The following is a 17807-nucleotide window of genomic DNA, read 5'->3' on the forward strand; positions in this document are numbered from 1 at the left end:
TCTTCAGTCGTCATTTTCGGTTTAGCATTTCCGTTCAATGGTGTGATGTCCCTTTTAACTCCACGGTCCCCCCAAACATACACAAAAAATTGCACTCGTAATATGACACAATGGAAAAGAAATAAAAGAAAATTCAGAGATGGTTTGGATGCTTTTCAGAGCTACAGCTGAAGCAGAACTCAAGCACGCCTTTTGAAACGAGGGTTGATTTTTCAATCCCGACTCTGAAACTTTAACTCCACATGTCAGGAAGTAGTCTGAAGAAGAAAAAATAAAAATAAAAAAAAGTAAGCAAATTTAAGAATAATATTTGTTTTAGCTGCAGAAAAGGGGACATCCAGTATTTACCAACATATCTATTTGCATTTGAGGACATCTAAAATATTTTCAGTGTTCTGAGATGTATTACCGTATTGCAGTATTAAAATAAAAGGTATTTTTTGAAGCCGTCTTGTTATTCGTGCTGGAGGGGAAAAACAGACATCTGTCTCAAATTTCATGGGAATTCATTTCGTGCTTTGGGCTCAAAGCAGCAAATCCCAGCCTGGTAGTGACACTAAAGGAAAGGTCAGTCGGTCAGAAAAGCCTTAAAATCCCCCACTGAGCTCCATGACTTACTCAGTCTCTCTTATCCCCCAAGAAACAACGGATTATATCTGCGCTGTGGGTCGACAGCGTCACGTTTTGGACAGAAGCGCTACATCGCTTTTCACTCTGACCTCGAAAACCGAAGGTTTTCTTTAAACTTTGAATGACCAGCAGAGTAAGAAGCTAAATAAACGTATAAAAACGGTGGGGAGCCCTGCTGATTTTTTGTTTTTGTACTGTTAGTCCGACGGTTTGACTCTAAACTGGAATTCAACAGACTTGTATGAAGCTTAGAAGGAACTCGTTAGAATGTATGAGTTACTTTCTGAGACTTGCGGCGCTTTCCTGGAAATTACAAGCTACTTTCTGAGTTTAACAGATTGCTTTTAGAGAATTTACTTCCTTGGTATTTGCAGGTCACTTTCCCGAAACGTACGAGTTACTTTCTAGGGATTTAAAGCTACTTTCTCAGAAAATACAGGTTACTTCCTGAAATGTACACTTTGCTTGTACTGAACATACATATAAATTTCTGAAATTCACAAATTACTTTTGTAGAATTTATAGATTAATTTATTGCAATATACAAGTTTCTATGCTGGGAGGTGAAATGAATAGTTTGAAGCTTACAGGTTACTTTCTGGAATCTGCAGAGTTTTCTTTTGTTTTCTTTTAAGAATTCGGAAATTACTTTCCTAGATCCTATAGTTTGCCTTCAGAAATGTTTAAATTATTGCCTTTTGCGTCCTTTTAGTGGCACCAGAGGACATAAAAGCTACTTTCTGGAAATTGGGTCTACAACAAACAGATGTTGTTAAAGGTTAAGGACATGTATCTTTATCTTTTCTAATGAAACAGCTCTACCGTGTTTTATTTGTGCTGTTTGAGGGTGTTGAACGAGGCCGACAACTGAAGGTAGCAGTCGCTTGATTGTGTGATAAAAAGACACACAAACCAGCAGTGGCAATTATAGTACAAATAGCGTCTTAGCAACAAAAGCAAATCATCAAAATTCTGGGGATGATAAAACACCCTGTTGACACCTGCATGAAAAAAGTCGTGAATTTTAACAATTTGTACCTGAGAGATAAGCTATATGTTCTTATATCGTCTCACATCGACAATGGTATATAGGTAATTTTTTGCCAAAAGATGATTTAGGCAAAACAAAGAAAAAATTCACTTTTGGAAAAGAAGCTACTTAGACCATTACTTTAGGAAGGTGAGCATATGATCCCCATTTTGAATACCGCCCTGGGCCGCTGCCCATAAACCATATCACAAACGCTGCTGACATGAAGGTGAACTAACTGGATAACACAAGCTAGTTCTTCTCCAAACGTCAGACGAACTTGTATTAACGCGAGCTCATGGTTGAGAATGGAAGAGAAGTTGTTCTTTTTGGATCACAAACTTTGGCCTGGAGATAAATTCAATCTGAAACAGACACGTCTTGTTCGTTTGTTTGGTTGGTTGACTTCAGAGTAAAAAAAAATCAAATAAATAAAAAGCTAATAAAATCCTCTGTGATCCAGCATTTTTTTAAAACACGACTTTCATCTTAGACGCTCTGATTTAGATTTCTGTTTGCTTTAAATTTAATGCACTGATCAACTTGGGAATAAACTCGCTTTTATTTTTCTATGGAAACACATCTGTTTATTCGGTGGTTAGATTTCCCCCCCACCCTCCACTCAGAGTATTTAACTGATTTATTATCAGCAAACTTAGTGTGTTGTAAACACAGCCGAACAGAAGGGCTTACTTCTGGATGACCTCGTTAGTTTTTAGGACCCAACATGAATCTCCTAAACTTATGATACTTTGGGTTTGATGGTTGCACCCAGTTCACTGCTGGGAAGGATCAGGGGGGAAAAACTAAGTAATAAGGGCAAGTTAGCAGTTTAAATAGATTATTATGGCAAAGAAGAGAGGTGGGTAGAGTAGCAGTACGTCAACACATTTTTACTTAAAAGTAAAGTATAGCCGTTCAAAAGAGTATTTGGTTCTCGAGAAAAGACCGATCGAAAAAACATCAATCATTCAATGGACCAAGATACAAAGTTATGTGGAAGTTTTGGTATTTTAAATACCAAAACGAAAGTAATTTATATAAATAACACAATTACAAAATCAGACAAAATATTATTTTTTTTTCCAAATCAACTTCGTTCAATAGAAAACTTAGGGAACTTTAACCAAAAAACTGCAGCTGTGTCTGTGTCTGGTGAATTTTAAGCTAAAACAAGCTTGTTTTTCATTCAGTGAAGTGACTCACAGGGAGTAGAAGACACACACATTTTACTCAGGTAAGAGTTTTTCATTACAAAGTTACTCAAGTACACAATAGTAAAAATACTCCTAAAAGTAAATTTTTTCCAAAACATTACTGAAGTTAATGTAACCAGAATATCGTAGCTAGCTTCTAGCTAGCTGGAGTTAGCTCTGGCAATAAATAACTCAAATGCTGAGTAGCTATGTTTCTATTGACCTCAAAATTGTGCAAATTAGAATTACAAAAATAAATTCCCTTAATGGAAACACCAATTTAATAAAAAAAGTATTATCTTAGTGAAAAAATATTTGCGCTAAGATGAGGTGGTTTTTCGGCTCTTTTGAAATGAGTGTGGTTTGCAAAACTGCAATGGAAAGATGTTGTTTAAAGCACACGAGTCGTAATAAACAACCAGACGTGACTACTGGCGGAAAAGAAGAAGAGGACGAGGACGACGACAGGAAGTGGTTGGAGAACGATGGCGCGACATGTTACGTGGGCAAACTTAGTCGCGTCCAATTTTAATTGCGCCGTTCGTTCACTGCAATCGACAACGTTTTGCACACGTTTCCCACCACAGCTAGTGAAAGCCCTGCTGTGGGAGAGCTGGGTGTCCAGCAACCTACAAAATAAAAGTTTAAAGCTACCATCATCCTGACACCGGCTGGCTTAGCAACATCCTGTTACTGCGGCTCAGACAAAATAGAGCCCTGCATCCTCAAGGGCGACATCACATCCACACATCCTAACTAGGAGTCAACCACAGGCCACACATTGATGCTAACCAGATCAGAGAAGTTGCAGCTCCCACAAACATGAACTAATAAGGCTCTGAAGGCATCGGAAGACCTTCCTGTGGTCATTCCAAAGGCCTGCCATCACGTTTGGCGAAAGCTTTTGACTGTATTTGAGAGCGGCCAGGATAGGAAAAAATTGCAGACGCCGCGGAGATGACTTCCCTTTGTTGTACTCGCTGTGGCAGCTGTAATGGGCTTTCGAAGATTCAAAGCAGAAGTTTCGGGTTCAGCGTGGCACGGCCAACAATCTGTACCTACTGGCAACCTTTACAGACAGCCCAGTTCAAAATATAGACACTTTTAGTTTGAGACAAAGAAAACATGTTCTGACCTCCACACGTTGAGCTGAGCAAAGCATACAACAACCGACGGACGGACATTAAAAGATATTTCTACTCTACCTGAGCTAACAATGTCGGTCCATTGCAAGAGAAAAAAGTAAAATCTAAAATCACGTGTGGCAAAAATATGGATAAAAATTCCAGACAGGCAGTAAGTCTCTTATGTCTATTATTATGAGGTTTGGGCTAAAAAGCCTCAAAAACATTGCGACTGCAATTTTATTGACCAAAAATCTCATCTCAACATCCTCAAAAAGGGCAACATCCTCCCTATTGACCATGTTGTATGGTATTATATGAGAAATTCCAACAAAATAGCTGTAATTGCTTTCAGTAATAAAACATAAAGCAGTAAAACACAGGAACGCGTGCTAGGTAGAGGAGACAATGCTATCCAATTAAACCAGTGGTAATTCATTCCCTCTTTCCCTTCGTTTCATTTCCCGAGTTAATCGACTGGCCCGCTTGAGAGAGAAATCGTCGCAGCCAATTAACAGACACAAAGGAATAAAACGAGAACGGGTGATAACGGGTTTTGACGCGTTGTCGCTCCTGCATGCCCCACTTATCCCTGCACTCCAAACCTGGAGTCGTTGGGTCAGTGTGGGGTTAAGCACATGAAAGGTTGTTTTTTTTGACAAATATGTTTTTTATCTTTTGAGACAAATTTTTAAATGAGCTAAAATCACATCGACTGTTACGGTGTACTGACTTGAACTTCAGGGCCACCATAGTCCCTCAACCAGAGCCAAATTTCAGATAAACTCATTTCAACATATTTGATTTTTATTGTATCCGTCTTAACCAAGACCAAACCCCCTAAGGCTACAGTGTCCTGATTGCGATTGGTGATTTAGTTAAGTGGGACACACTCAATAATTGAGTAGCCCATGTAATGCTGATGAAATCTGTTTTATTTTATTGCACTTTAAAACTATTTATCTTAATTGCTGGCAATGATTTACTTTCATGTGACTGGAGCTCTAATCTGTAATGGCTTTGGTCTCTATCAAAGACAAAAAAAAAAAAAAAGTCTTGGTTTAACTACCCTAACTATTTAAATCAGTCAAATAATGTGGTAGTAAGTGGTGTCCTTTTACAGAAAAGGAGTAGGGCCACTTAAAAAAAAAAAAAAGAAGGAATTATGACTTTTGATCTCAGACAATTAACGCCATAATTCTAAGAAAAAAAAGTGAGATTTCTGAGATTAAAGTAAAGATTCTGAGAAAAAGTCAGGAATATGAGGTTGAACTCAAAATTATGAGAATTCTTTTTTTATTCAGTGGCCCTAATCTTCTTCTGTATCCTCTAGATCTTGTGAATGTATGTGTTCTCGTTTCAGTTCAAACGTTTTGAACACCAAATCATTCCCGTCGCTCCGTGGAAACCCTTGTTTCACTCCATTTCTCAAGCGTCTTCTGCTTATTATAGTGGCCGAGGCAAAATACCGTACGACGTACAAACCATAACTCTCCGCTTGAAAAGCCTTTGTTCCTCCACCAAGAGCCTCCTCCCCTTGCAAAACCTGCCTAATTCCATCCAGCTGACGTTTTGCCACCGTGGGAGACGGATGGTCTTCAGAGAGTCTGCTGGCCTTAGCAGCTACTCTGTTTCTACACGCGCGGCTGAGGGATTTCTGCGGAATCCTCTCCGACAGGAACTCATGGAAAGCAAAGTCTTCAGAGGGATGGGGGGGTTTGAATTATTCTCACACTGCTGCGACACTTTGTTGAGTTGAATACACGAGGAATGACTAAACCACAAATCTGGGAAGAAGGAAGCTAAATTTAACGTGGGGCTAAACCAAAAACCCCCCAAACAACTACAAATGAAATGTCTACAAAGTGGAAATCCTGCGAAATCTGGACAGGAGGAGTGATATGTTTCACTATTGAGACTACCACAGTCAGTCTATTGGTAACTGGCTCCTGGTTTACAGCTACTGGTACATCATCAGATACGCAAACGGGGGATTGTACAGTAGTGCAACCAGAACGTCAACGATACACTTAAGCCACAAACACCTGGCACTCTTTGGCGTTTTAAATCTACAGGAAGGATTTCTTACTTTTAAAACATTTTGTTTGAGTAAAAATAGTCAGTAATATATGGATATAGCAATGATATTGATCGAAAAAGTGATTTCCCCTAAACCTACTGCAACTACTTGTTCTAAAAACCATCTGTCCCACTTTTCCTAGTCGAGTTTTAAGTCCGGTTTATTCGTAGAGCACATTTCAGCGACAAGCTTGCAGTTCCAAATGCTTTACACCACAAAAACATCATTCAGCAACAAACATGACATTTTGTCTAATGCCATCGTCAAAGTCTTCAAATGAATACACGTCAAGTATGTCGATCGATGTTCCTGTTATTATGAATCAAAGGCAGCTCTGCACAGGTTGATTTAATGGAAACATCGCATATGCAAATTGTGTTTTTTCGACATTAGTGGCAAATTGACAAGGTTTTACAGACATTTGCATATAAAGCAGCTACTGTTGCATAATGCAGATTAATCGTACTACCTATTTTGAGCTAAAAGCGTCAAGTACACCTCGCTGCAGCAAAAAGAAAGGGGCGGGGACGGACCACTGTCAGCCTCATACCTTATTTGGAAACGGGACCATTGCACACCGGAAGTGAAGGGGGCGCTATTTCCTATATAATCTGCAGCCTCCCGTTTTTATTTTCTTTTTAAATCTGCGATATATTTTCACCTTTAGGAAGGATTTTCACTCTCAGCATGTATTTGAATTTCTCTCTTTTATTTACTTCAGCGCAGCTCACAGTTTTTAACAAATTGTGTAGTACTTCTAAATCTGCTCCTTAGTCGCATCTTTTCGGGCCTGCTACTGCCTCTAGTGGCGAGGGGGTGGCAACACATCTAATCTAATTACGTTACCAAATCCTCCTTCATCGGGGCATGCGGGCCAGGTGTGAAATAATTAGAAATAAATGCTGTAGATGTATAACATTGTGTGCAAGGAATCCATATGGAGGCCAACTTTTAATATTATTGAAATAAATTAGCTTTTTGATTTACTCATTCGAGATGTGGACATTTACAGTTATTTAAATCAAGTTCTGAATAACCTTTTTTTTTATATAGAACAAATCTGAATGTGTTTTATTTTGCCGGTAATTATGATATCCTTCTGGTTTGATGCACCAGTTAGTACTGCACTTTGCTTTTACTTTTTATGTGTATTCTGTCTGTTACAAGTAACTTTTACACACAACAGAGGAGATTGTTTTAAGTTAATAATTCCTTAGCATTGATTTTAAAGAAGTATTAGTTCGACTGGCAGATTATTTCACTTATGGGAAAAATATCTTGTTAAAAGTTTGATCCGTCAGAGGAACTAGTACTTTTTAAAAATTAATATTAAGGAATCATTTACTTTGAAAAGTAAATAATTTTTAAATTAAAAATTTAAAAATGAATTTAAATTCATTTTTAAATGAAAATGTCTTACTAACTTGTAGTTAGTAAGACGAAACTAACTACATGAAGTTAGTTTTGTCTTACTTCATGTACTAAAAAACTAGACCAAAACTACTTGGTCAGAGTTTGTGTTTTCGCAGTGCATTTATTACAGGTTAACAGATCAAGAAAAGAAAAAAAAAAAAGCAATTGGCTGAGTTTTATTTTGGAATATCAGAATGCCACACTTTTCAAACAATTATAATGAACAACTGTTCAAAAAATTCTTTCTGCTTAAACTTTGCAAATATATTAATTAAAATTCAAACAAAATAAGCCGAAGTTTGTGTTTATAAGGCAACAAAAAGTAAAAAAAAAAACATTTAAAATCAGTGTAAAAGCTGTGGCGTCTCTCAGCTGCTCCTCTGTGAGGGGCAGCCAGTAAATGCAGGGAACAGTTTTAGTGTTGCCAAACAAATCGTCCAGCAGCCTTGCAGAAGAATCCTCGGCTATTTTAAGAGGAAAAAAAAAACAAAACAGAAAAAAAGACAGAAGTTCAACAAGAATTTATCATCAATCACACCGTATCCAGAAAAAAGGATCTAACATGAGCCGTGGTTCTGACCACCTGTGCTGCCTCGTCGTTTCCTACCGCAGCAGGGATAAATAGTTCAGTCGGTGTAAGATATTTACAAAACGAAAACTATAGCAGGCTGTCTTAATGTTAAATATAATCATTTCTGATCACTCATTTCTTTATGTGACGAGACTGAAGTGGAAGCTTAGAAGTTATGCTTAGCATAGCATTGGAATAATTTACACGACAAAAACACAAAAATATCACTTCATCAGAATATCCTACCCGTTTAAAATGAAAAGCTATCGCAGATGTTTGCACTAATCCTTTTATGAGAATTAAATATTCAAGAAAGAATTTGATGTAAATTGTACATTTTGTGATTCATATCCTTAAACTGCTGTCCACTTGTTTTGGCGCTGTAACTTTGTTGATGCTTTTTGGCAGAATCTGTGTGACTTTATCCACAACAACATAGAAGCACAATTTATTCTGTTATGGGAAGATTTCTTACTTGGCCTCACTAAAATCATGCTTAACAATTCTGAGTTTCTCATAAATCCTTTATTGCCACTAGCTAAATATCATATTCATTGTTCCAGGTAGAGAAAGCCATGCCTTGCTGCATTTTACATTGAAGTTAAGTTTTATATCCCGACTATTAAAGACTCTGACAAAAAATAGCTACTAAAACAATTGAAATCTGTACTGCTTTGAGTTGGGAACCGAAGCCCCTTAGCTTTTTCTTGAATATGTTTATCTGTATTTGTTTTTCTTGAGGCATAACAAATGTTTCACTCTGTCGTTATACAGTGTATCTGAGAATAAAGTTTAAAAAAAAACATCCCCCCCCCACCCACACAACAGACTTTTTGTGGCTTTGATGTGAAGCAGTGATGTCACTCATCCTGTCTGTGACATCACTGGTCACTGTCTCTGTATTCCCAGATTCCACAGAAAAATTCATTTGCGGTTTTAGGTTCGACACGAAGAGACAAGTACCATGGCAGAGAAGGATTATTTTTTGGCAAAAGTAAAAACTACTTCACTGGGAGGAAACGTTTTCCTGGTGGAAAGAACAAACATTTTGGAGAGGAGCTGCGAGAAATACGAGCGCGAAAACGAGCAGCTTAAAGACATGGTGGCAATGTTGAGTAGAAAAATCGGGTGTGTCCAACGTAGCCAGAGCAAGAGCGACATTAGAAACTGTCAAACAGTGAACGAGATGCTTCGATGTCGCAATGAACATTATGAACAAAAAATCAGACGACTCAATTCAGATTTGGACAAAGCCAGGAATACGACACAACAACTACAAACCGACTACGACTCCATGGTGAGAATCAATGTGCTCCAGGAACGGACAAACAAAACTATAAAAGAAAACGCACGGGATTCTCTGAGGAAGATGACAGAAAAGATTGAATTACTGGAAGCGGAAAATGACCAACTAAACAAAGAGATTGTTGTTTTGAAAATTAAGCTGGACAGAGCCAAATCCAGGATGGAAAAAAAATCAGAGGATGAGATCTTGTTGCTGGAAGAAACGCCAAAGACCACAATATTTCACAGAATCGGGCACACTTTTCTGGACATGTACGAGTCAGGAACGATACAAAACTGGTTGTCATCATGGTTCTTTTAATTTTTAAAGTCTTCTGTGTCCGTTCCAGGAGCACATTGGTTCTCACCATGGCCTGATTCTACCCCGGAAAAAGGTAGAGTGCCTTCTCCGGGTCAGGGGGGGTGTCCTGCCCCAAGTGGAGGAGTTCAAGTATCTCGGGATCTTGTTCACGAATGGGGGAAGAAGCGAGCGGGAGATCAACAGGCGGATTGGCGCAGCGTCTGCCATTAAGCGGGTGCTGTACCAGTCCGTCGTGGTGAAGAGTGGGCTGAGTCAAAAAGCGAAGCTCTCGATTTACCGGTTGATCTACGTTCCCACCCTCATCTATGGTCATGAGCTTTGGGTCATGACCGAAAGAACGAGATCGTGGATACAAGCGGCTGAAATGGGTTTTCTCTGTAGGGTGGCTGGGCTCTCCCTTAGAGATAGGGTGAGAAGCTCAGTCATCCGGGAGGGACTCAGAGTAGAGCCGCTGCTGCTTCACGTCGAGAGGAGCCAGTTGAGGTGGCTTGGGCATCTGGTCAGGATGCCTCCTGGACGCCTCCCTGGTGAGGTGGCTCGGGCACGTCACGAGGAGACCCCAGGGAAGACCCAGGACACGCTGGAGGGACTATGTCTATATGAGGGGCTATAAACAATGACTATGGCCTGGGAACGCCTCGGGATTCCCCCGGGAGAGCTGGAACAAGTGGCTGGGGAGAGGGAAGTCTGGGCCTCCCTTCTGAAGCTGCTACCCCCGCGACCCGATCCCGGATAAGCAGAAGAAGATGGATGGATGGATTTGCAGTGAGTAGCTTTGTCCCATGTTTATTAAGATTGCGTCTGCCTCTTCCAAAAAAGGTGAAAGCGCTGCCAATAGATCTAGAGGTTATTGATGAAGATGACTGAGCTGGCAGAGCAGGTTTTAATCAGCCATTTGTTTATCATGCCCAACCTGGAGTGTTTTTTGTCTGATGAAATTGGACCACTGAGAAATAACTTCATTTTTAACTTTCCCATAGTGTTTAGAAGAATATTAAAGTCCTTTTTCAGAAGTTTCTGCTTTGCCAGATTGTTGGCTCCAACATGCACAACTAAAGTAACATAAATATTTGGCCGATCAGCGGTTAGAGAGAAAACTTTGCGAGTTAAATCAGATACAGTGTCACCAGGAGAAGAAATCACTCTCATTTTCTTGTGATTGCAAACGTGACTGATTCCATTTACTGCCTCATCTCCAACAATAAGCACTTTTGGGATACTTTTCGTTTAGCTGGTGGTTTACCTGCTTTGTCCTTTGGGGTTTGGGGGGGTAGATGTGTTGGTATTGACTCATTGTTGATGTTTGAAGGCGAGGTTTCACTCAGAGGCTCAGGCTGGAGTGCAGAAAATCTGTTTTTCAGTGGGATTCCCACAGAGTCAGAATGTTTTGAGGCCCGGGCGGGTCGCTCTGTCCTTGGGAGCGCGGTCGGTAGAACCGTTTTGGTTGCAGCTGCTTGTTTGTTTTCTTTTGGTTTAGCAGGTGTTGAGGTTGAAGGTGGGTTTCGGCTCAGAGCCGGCCACGCTGATTCGTCCAGGTGAGGGATTTCTCCCTGTCAGTTGTCTCCACGGATCTGCGGTGTGAGACTTTTGCTTCGGCTTGGCACCCAGAGCGTTCCAGGGTGAGCTGCTTGATGCGAGGCGTACGGCCTCTCCGTTGATTTGAGGAAGAGTTGTCTGATTTCCACAGGTAGCGTTGATCTCAAAGTTCACTTCCAGCAGTTTGATTTTCATTTCTATAGACTGAAGTCGTTTTATAATACTGCTAATGTCCCTTGAGGTTAGCTGGAGGCATTTTGCCCTGGTTCAACTTGGAGATGAAGAAAAGTAAGGTAAAAAAATAAAGGTAAAAGTAAGAAAATCCCCCAGTCCTTAGGTTTGAAGTAATCCAGTTATCATGTCGATAATGTAAATATAACTATAAAAACTGTCACTTTAAAAAGTAACTCACAGGCAAAGTTATCAGTAAAGACGAGAGAGAGCAGGATAAGCTGTTCCTCCTTCAGCTACCACAGCACAATATGTCAAAAAATTTAATTGATAGAGTGATTTATGACCTTAATAATTAATTGGTTTTAATTTCTGGTGACTGGATGCCTCCCTCTCTCCCCCTCCTTAAAAAAGTAATCATTCTTTTGACATCTGTTAATCCCATCTTTGTGACACTTTGTTTTCATAAACTCCTTCTCACCTCTATGATTTTTTAAAAAGAATACAATTAAGTATGAAAAACAATAAGTGTTACACTTAATCAGTAATAATATATAGTATATATTATACCTAGAGAAATGTAAATAGATTTGGAGTGTTGTAATACCTCTAGTTTTAAACAGATTGTCTTCCTGATACACAGCGTGAAGGGGAGAGGGGTGACCCCTGCCCTGCTCAGCACACCATCTGTGTGTCTGTAGGTGTGTGTGTGTGTGTAGGGGAGGGGGGGTCAGTTGTGAGAGGAAAAAAGCCCTTGTCCTTGCATAAGAGTGAAACATACCTCTAAATCACAAACATCTAAAAAAAAAAAACCCTACAGTTTAACTGGTAGCATGACTAGTCAGTGCTGACTATGAGTTTGTGATTTCCTTCATCCATTCAAAAAACTAAATCTGTAAGAACTAAACTCTTACATACGTATAAATTACATATCATATATTTGATATGCAATTCAAATATATGCTGCATTTCAAACACAAATTCAATCAGTGAATCTGTGTTTATTTCTTAAATACCTTTTCTCGCTGAGACTTAGTTACATCTTCTATCACTGGAAATTAAAGGAAGTCAGTGTTTCGGCAGTTTCCCGGGAATTTGTTCCAGATTAGCAAAGCGTAAAAACTGAATGTTTGGTTCTGGTTCTGGAGAGATGCTAGAACGAAAAGACCTGAGTGGTTTGGAAGGCCGATGTGACGACAACAAGCCTTTAATGGTGGTCACACTGCCTTCACCGAATTGAGTTTGTTTACACCGGGTATAACAGGAAGCACACACGTTAAGATATTTTCTGTGAATATCAGACATTTTTGGGAACGATTCAGTATGACCAAAATAAAAAGATTTAAAAAAAAATCAGTAATCAGTTTCTATTTTTTTTCCTTTGGTAAGGTTTTTTAGTTTCTAAATTTACTTTGACCTCAATAAGAGGTAGCGGTGGTACTCCAGGGCAGGACATTTTCTACTGGTGATGTCATGGGAACATTTTAACTTAAGGCACCCTCGTCTTTCCAACGCTGAGTCAGCAGAGGGACAGCTGCACGCAGCCGCTCACAGCTCCGCCATCTCCACGTGTCACATTTCGACTAAATGTTTACCTTCGCAGCGAATTGATAGAGGAAAGATTCCTGTGTCAGCAGAAGGGAATGAAATTAACACTCCGGCCGTCACTTGTTCTAAACAGTTTCATCCTTCAAAGTCCGATTTAATGGCCACAATCAGCAGCACGGCAACACATCTCACTGTTTTGGTTTGGATTCAAAGATTTTTTTTTTCTCTCTGTTTTGCAAAAGGAGATCTATCTCCGACTCGGACGGTTGTCGCCGGGTGAGATGAGTGGTGCTGAGCTGTCGGCTCCACCGAAACATTCAAAACATCCAGAGACACTGTGTGGCAGGTACGACCAAATGCTCAACAAGCTACAGGAAAATGTCAGTTCGGCTGAAACGACTTCATAAATAATCCACGCTAAGGTAAACAACGTTGTACGTTGTGTGCTTGCGCGATTTATTAGTGGAACTTACTTGAAATGTAATCGAGAAAACATCGGGGATTGCTCCTGCAGACAGGAGCTGCAACGCCATTTGAGTTTCCTTGTACACTTAATGTTTTCAAAGGTAAAATAAAATGAACTGGATATAAAATATGGGATTTATTAAAACATCAGAGGACACTGTTTGCTGGACGAAGGTAGAAAAGTTCATTTTGACTCGACTCCGGAGAAGGAAACTTGCCAATAGGTGCAGAAGGCGTGCTCTATCGCCTTCAATTTAAAGTGTTGTGTTTTAGAGCCACATAGTTTCACTTTATAGCACAATCAACTGTGACATTCATAAAAATGATGTATATGCCAAATTTGACTTTGTACTTAGCGCCTTGAAATTGGGCCTCTGTCTCTTTAAGAACCTCCGACTCTTTGTGGAACTCCTTTTTTTTTTTTTTTTACAAATGTAAATGAATTTTACTTTGACGGCCGTAAGCAGGTATTCAGAATTAGGAATAATAACTAAATGTTATTCATATATTACTTTGCGAAAACGTTAATTTTGTTGATTCAAAATAATCTGATTTTTCTTTTTGTAAATCAAATATATTTAACAATTAGATGACTTCTGAATCCAACTGGTTGCACTGGAGTTTATTTACAGGTGATAGATAGATCGCAGCGACTTAACACTTTTTAACATTTTGAAAGCAACGTATAGGATTTTTTTTCCCACTTCAGTGTTGTGCTCTAAGTTCCCCGTAAAACATGTGCAGATCATTAAGAGGGAATGCAATTCAGTTTTCACTTTGTGAAAGGGGCTACATTTAACCTTTTCTCAGTGGTTACGCTAAATGTTTTATTGCGCCTCCGGTGAAGTCACCTTTGTATTGAAGAGGAGGGGGGGGAGGATTTTTGTTAGAGTCAGAACGTTAATGTTCCAGCTCACACCTATCCGGTTGCCAGGTCATTGCCTAGAAAGGCAGTCATCCGCACAAAGCGTGAGCCAGAAATGTGGCAGGCGGCGAACCGTACCTTCCAAGTTTGACGTCAGGCATTTCGTGGTTGGAAATCCTCGTGGAAAAAATGTCCACCACCCCCTCCATCTGTCCGCTAGAAAGGCAAACCCTCTGCTGAACGGAACCACACAGAACTTGCACTGGGACGTTTATCCCAGCTCAAAGAAACAGTCAGTTTAAAATAACTTTCAACCTGACAGTTGGTAGGAATCCAACCTAAGCTAATTAGCTGTGTATCGATATTTTAAATGAATCTCGTGTTTTCCCTCAAAAGTTAACCTTCATTAAAAGAAAGTTGCCTTGAACCCAATTCTGTGCACAAATTAGCTCAACATTAAATCCACATGGTAAAGCTTTGTATTTCCTAGATTTCAGCTTAGAAACCTCTACTCTGAGAAATATCTCAACTGTATTCAAAATATTAAAAAATAATTACAATTTTGAACATTATATGAAAAAGGGAGTACATCAATATAATACATGTGTGCCTTAAAATCTTTACTATTGTGATTTTAAGATATCTTTTCTAAGGAAGTTGTATTGCTGTATTTGGAAAATAAGCATTCAGTATTTCTGAATGTGTTACTAAACATACATATATTTTATCCGCGTGTGTGTGTGCAATATGTGGAAGGGTGACGGTGGGACGATGTGTCATGTCACTGTGTGGTGATTGGTCCTGACAACTTAACTACACAATTAGAGATGCACCAGTTGTAATTTTCATGGCCAACCCCCATTTCTTGCTAGGAGTAGTTGTTGAGGACAGGCTATTTTTCAATATTTAGTTTATATTTGAAATTTAACTTCGACCACAAGTGCTTCAGCTTTCAAAGCGAAACATCTGGAAGTAGGTCATAAAAATCAAACGTAAAAATCCGACCTGCTTGGCTGTTAAAACCTAAGGGGGATAGACATGCACGTCTTGCAGAGCTGCTTGCTTCAGACTGGGTAGCAAATTACATTTACAAATAATTCATTGTTTAGTTTTACATTTAAAGACTGCAAGGTCTGTTGTAACATCATCCATCGCTTACCTTAGATCAGATTCAGAAGGACTTTCCTCAGCAAACCTGCCCTGCTCTCTCTGATGGATCCAAAGGGATCTTCTGGCTAAAAGAACATGCCTTCGGCTATGTTCCTCCCTCTGGCTAATTTTTAGTCTACTCTGGGGTCTATTGCCAGTTGGAAGTAATCAGAAAACCTTCAAAAGTCAGTGTTCAGGAGGCATCTCAACTTTGCTAAATGAAGGAACTCTTCATTCTATCCCCAGGTTTTAGCTTGGCCTTCGTGGAGATGAAGCACATCCTTGGATGGTGTAGATCTTGGATAATGTTTGATGGTTTTGGTCTTAAACCATTTTCACAACACAAAGTGGAGAAAAAGAACACGGTGGATGTTAGCTTCTGCATTAGTGTCAAGAACGTTTGTACTGTGCTTGTTAATGCGCAGTAAGGTATAGTTGGTGTATTAAAATATGCATTTTAGGTCTCAAGAATTTTTGTAGTCCCTAAAACCAGAAAAATACTGGGTACCCACTGTAATAACATTGCCAACAAATAAAAATTCACACAATTGCAATATCCCAAAATAACCAAATATATCTTGTGCAGGGAGATTAATTATACAACCTAAAAAAAAGATTAAAAGGTGGAACTACTGCATCTATGAATCTCTGCGTATGTTGATTTTCAAACAAGTTTTTAATGGACACAGAGTCAATCCCCCAAACGATTTCTATGCTTACACCTCACAACAAGTTAATTTTCAATAAAAAGATAATGCATGCAAACAAGGAGTTTTTTTCCTCTATATGAAAACACTTACAGCATAAGGTTTCCCAGTCACGTGTGTCCCCTGGTTCAATTCCCCGCGAAATTACAAAAGTCCAGCAGAAGACTCAAAGCTGGTCACCACCGCAGCCACTGCTTCATCAAGGCTCATCTATCACAGCCCTTTCTTGAGACAAAAAGAAAAATCTCCACTGTAAATCTACCCGGAGCTGCCTGGCTTGATGTTTTTAATGACCTAGAGTAGCTGATATGTGCGCAGCGGATTTGCCTCCCTGCAGGACGTATTGCAACATAAAGAAGCCAAAATCAATACGGCTAATAAGCCATCAGACGAGCAGAAAGAGGTCAGCGCCTGCAGACAGTGAGAGATTAGAGCTGGCAAGCGTGTCTGGCTTCAGTGGTCTGGATGCTTCCGTCCTCCACTTCACCGCAAAGTTTACAAGCTGAATGCGCCAGGGTTTACAGCATGCAGTGAAATACATGGTTTAGCTTTGTTTGGATATGGATGCTGGTGATAATGAGCAGGAAGACAGGAGGAATCCAGACTTCACTTGTTTGTTGGTGGGGGGCTTTTCTAAATCATAATACATTACATTTTGATACAGAGTGTTTTTTTAATTTGTTTAGTCAATTTTGTTTCTCTATATGAGTTATTTGTTATTGACATCAAGTGTAATATTGCCAAAAGAACATTAAGTTCCTGTTAACGCGATTTACAAGTTTGATTTTATTAGTCGCTGGCCTTTAAGCACTTTCGGGTTAAGCAGACAACAAAGACATGAAAAGAAATTCTCCTTTTTTTGCAGTTTTTAACAACTCGTTCAAGTTATTGCATTTAAAGCAATATATTTTACCGTTTTTTTTGTTCAGTAGGTTGTACTGCATTCAGATGTAGTGAACATGTATGAACAGGATCTCATGAGTGACGGTAAGGATTCATCCACAGTCGTTCCGTCGCCCCAACAAACGGCCTTCTTGTTGGTTTTCAATGCTTTTGGTTTTAATAGCCGAGAAATAAAGACACTAAAAGAGAACATGGTTTGTTTTTGAGTCGGACCAGCTGTTCATTTAAACAGAAGAGAAATTATTTGGACAATTATAGCCGAGGTTAGCCCAAATGAGACCTAGTCCAGACTAATTCATTCCAATTGTGGGAGACAGAACAGAGACGTTACTGGTGAACAGAAACATTTGACTTTTCCTTTATAGGAGTTTGGTTTCGGAACGATTGTTCCTCAAACGCGAAACGAGTTAATTAACTCTGAACGCAATTAAAGTGACAAATCTTTCAAATAATGCCGTTTTTAAAAGGCCTCTCTTTCAAGATCGAATTTGTGATGAAATTCTGCAGTTCTCCACAAACTACTTTATAGTGCTCTAAGTGTTTTTTTCTTACTGGCTTAGTCTTTATTTTTATTTTTTCCCCCCAAATATTTGTTTTGATGGCAAAATCCTGTCGAAAACAAATCCTGTTCCGTAAGCGGATAGCTACTTGCTCCATCTTTGATGAAATACTTCAGTACAAACATTATAAAGGATGTTAGAATGATCCAGTGCTGCCTGCTCATTTCCAGAGTAAGTTATTAAGTTATGATCAGCTTCATTTGGAATCATTAGCATGCAAGAAACTCCTGTGGTTGTGGAAATTGAACCAGTA

At 39.3% G+C, this 17807-nt stretch overlaps 1 protein-coding gene across 1 annotated transcript in view; it reads right to left on the reverse strand.

The window, feature by feature from the left end:
• LOC102225454 (tenascin-like) overlaps nucleotides 1-16377 on the reverse strand; it is a 62768-nt gene extending 46391 nt beyond the window's left edge. Inside the window, exon 1 of the mRNA XM_023338068.1 lies at nucleotides 16185-16377. The gene's annotated coding sequence lies outside the window, so the exon portion shown is untranslated. The remainder of the gene's footprint in view (nucleotides 1-16184) is intronic.
• Nucleotides 16378-17807: the final 1430 nt, after the last annotated feature.

This window comes from Xiphophorus maculatus, chromosome 8, assembly GCF_002775205.1.
Source record: "Xiphophorus maculatus strain JP 163 A chromosome 8, X_maculatus-5.0-male, whole genome shotgun sequence".
NCBI lineage: Eukaryota > Metazoa > Chordata > Actinopteri > Cyprinodontiformes > Poeciliidae > Xiphophorus > Xiphophorus maculatus.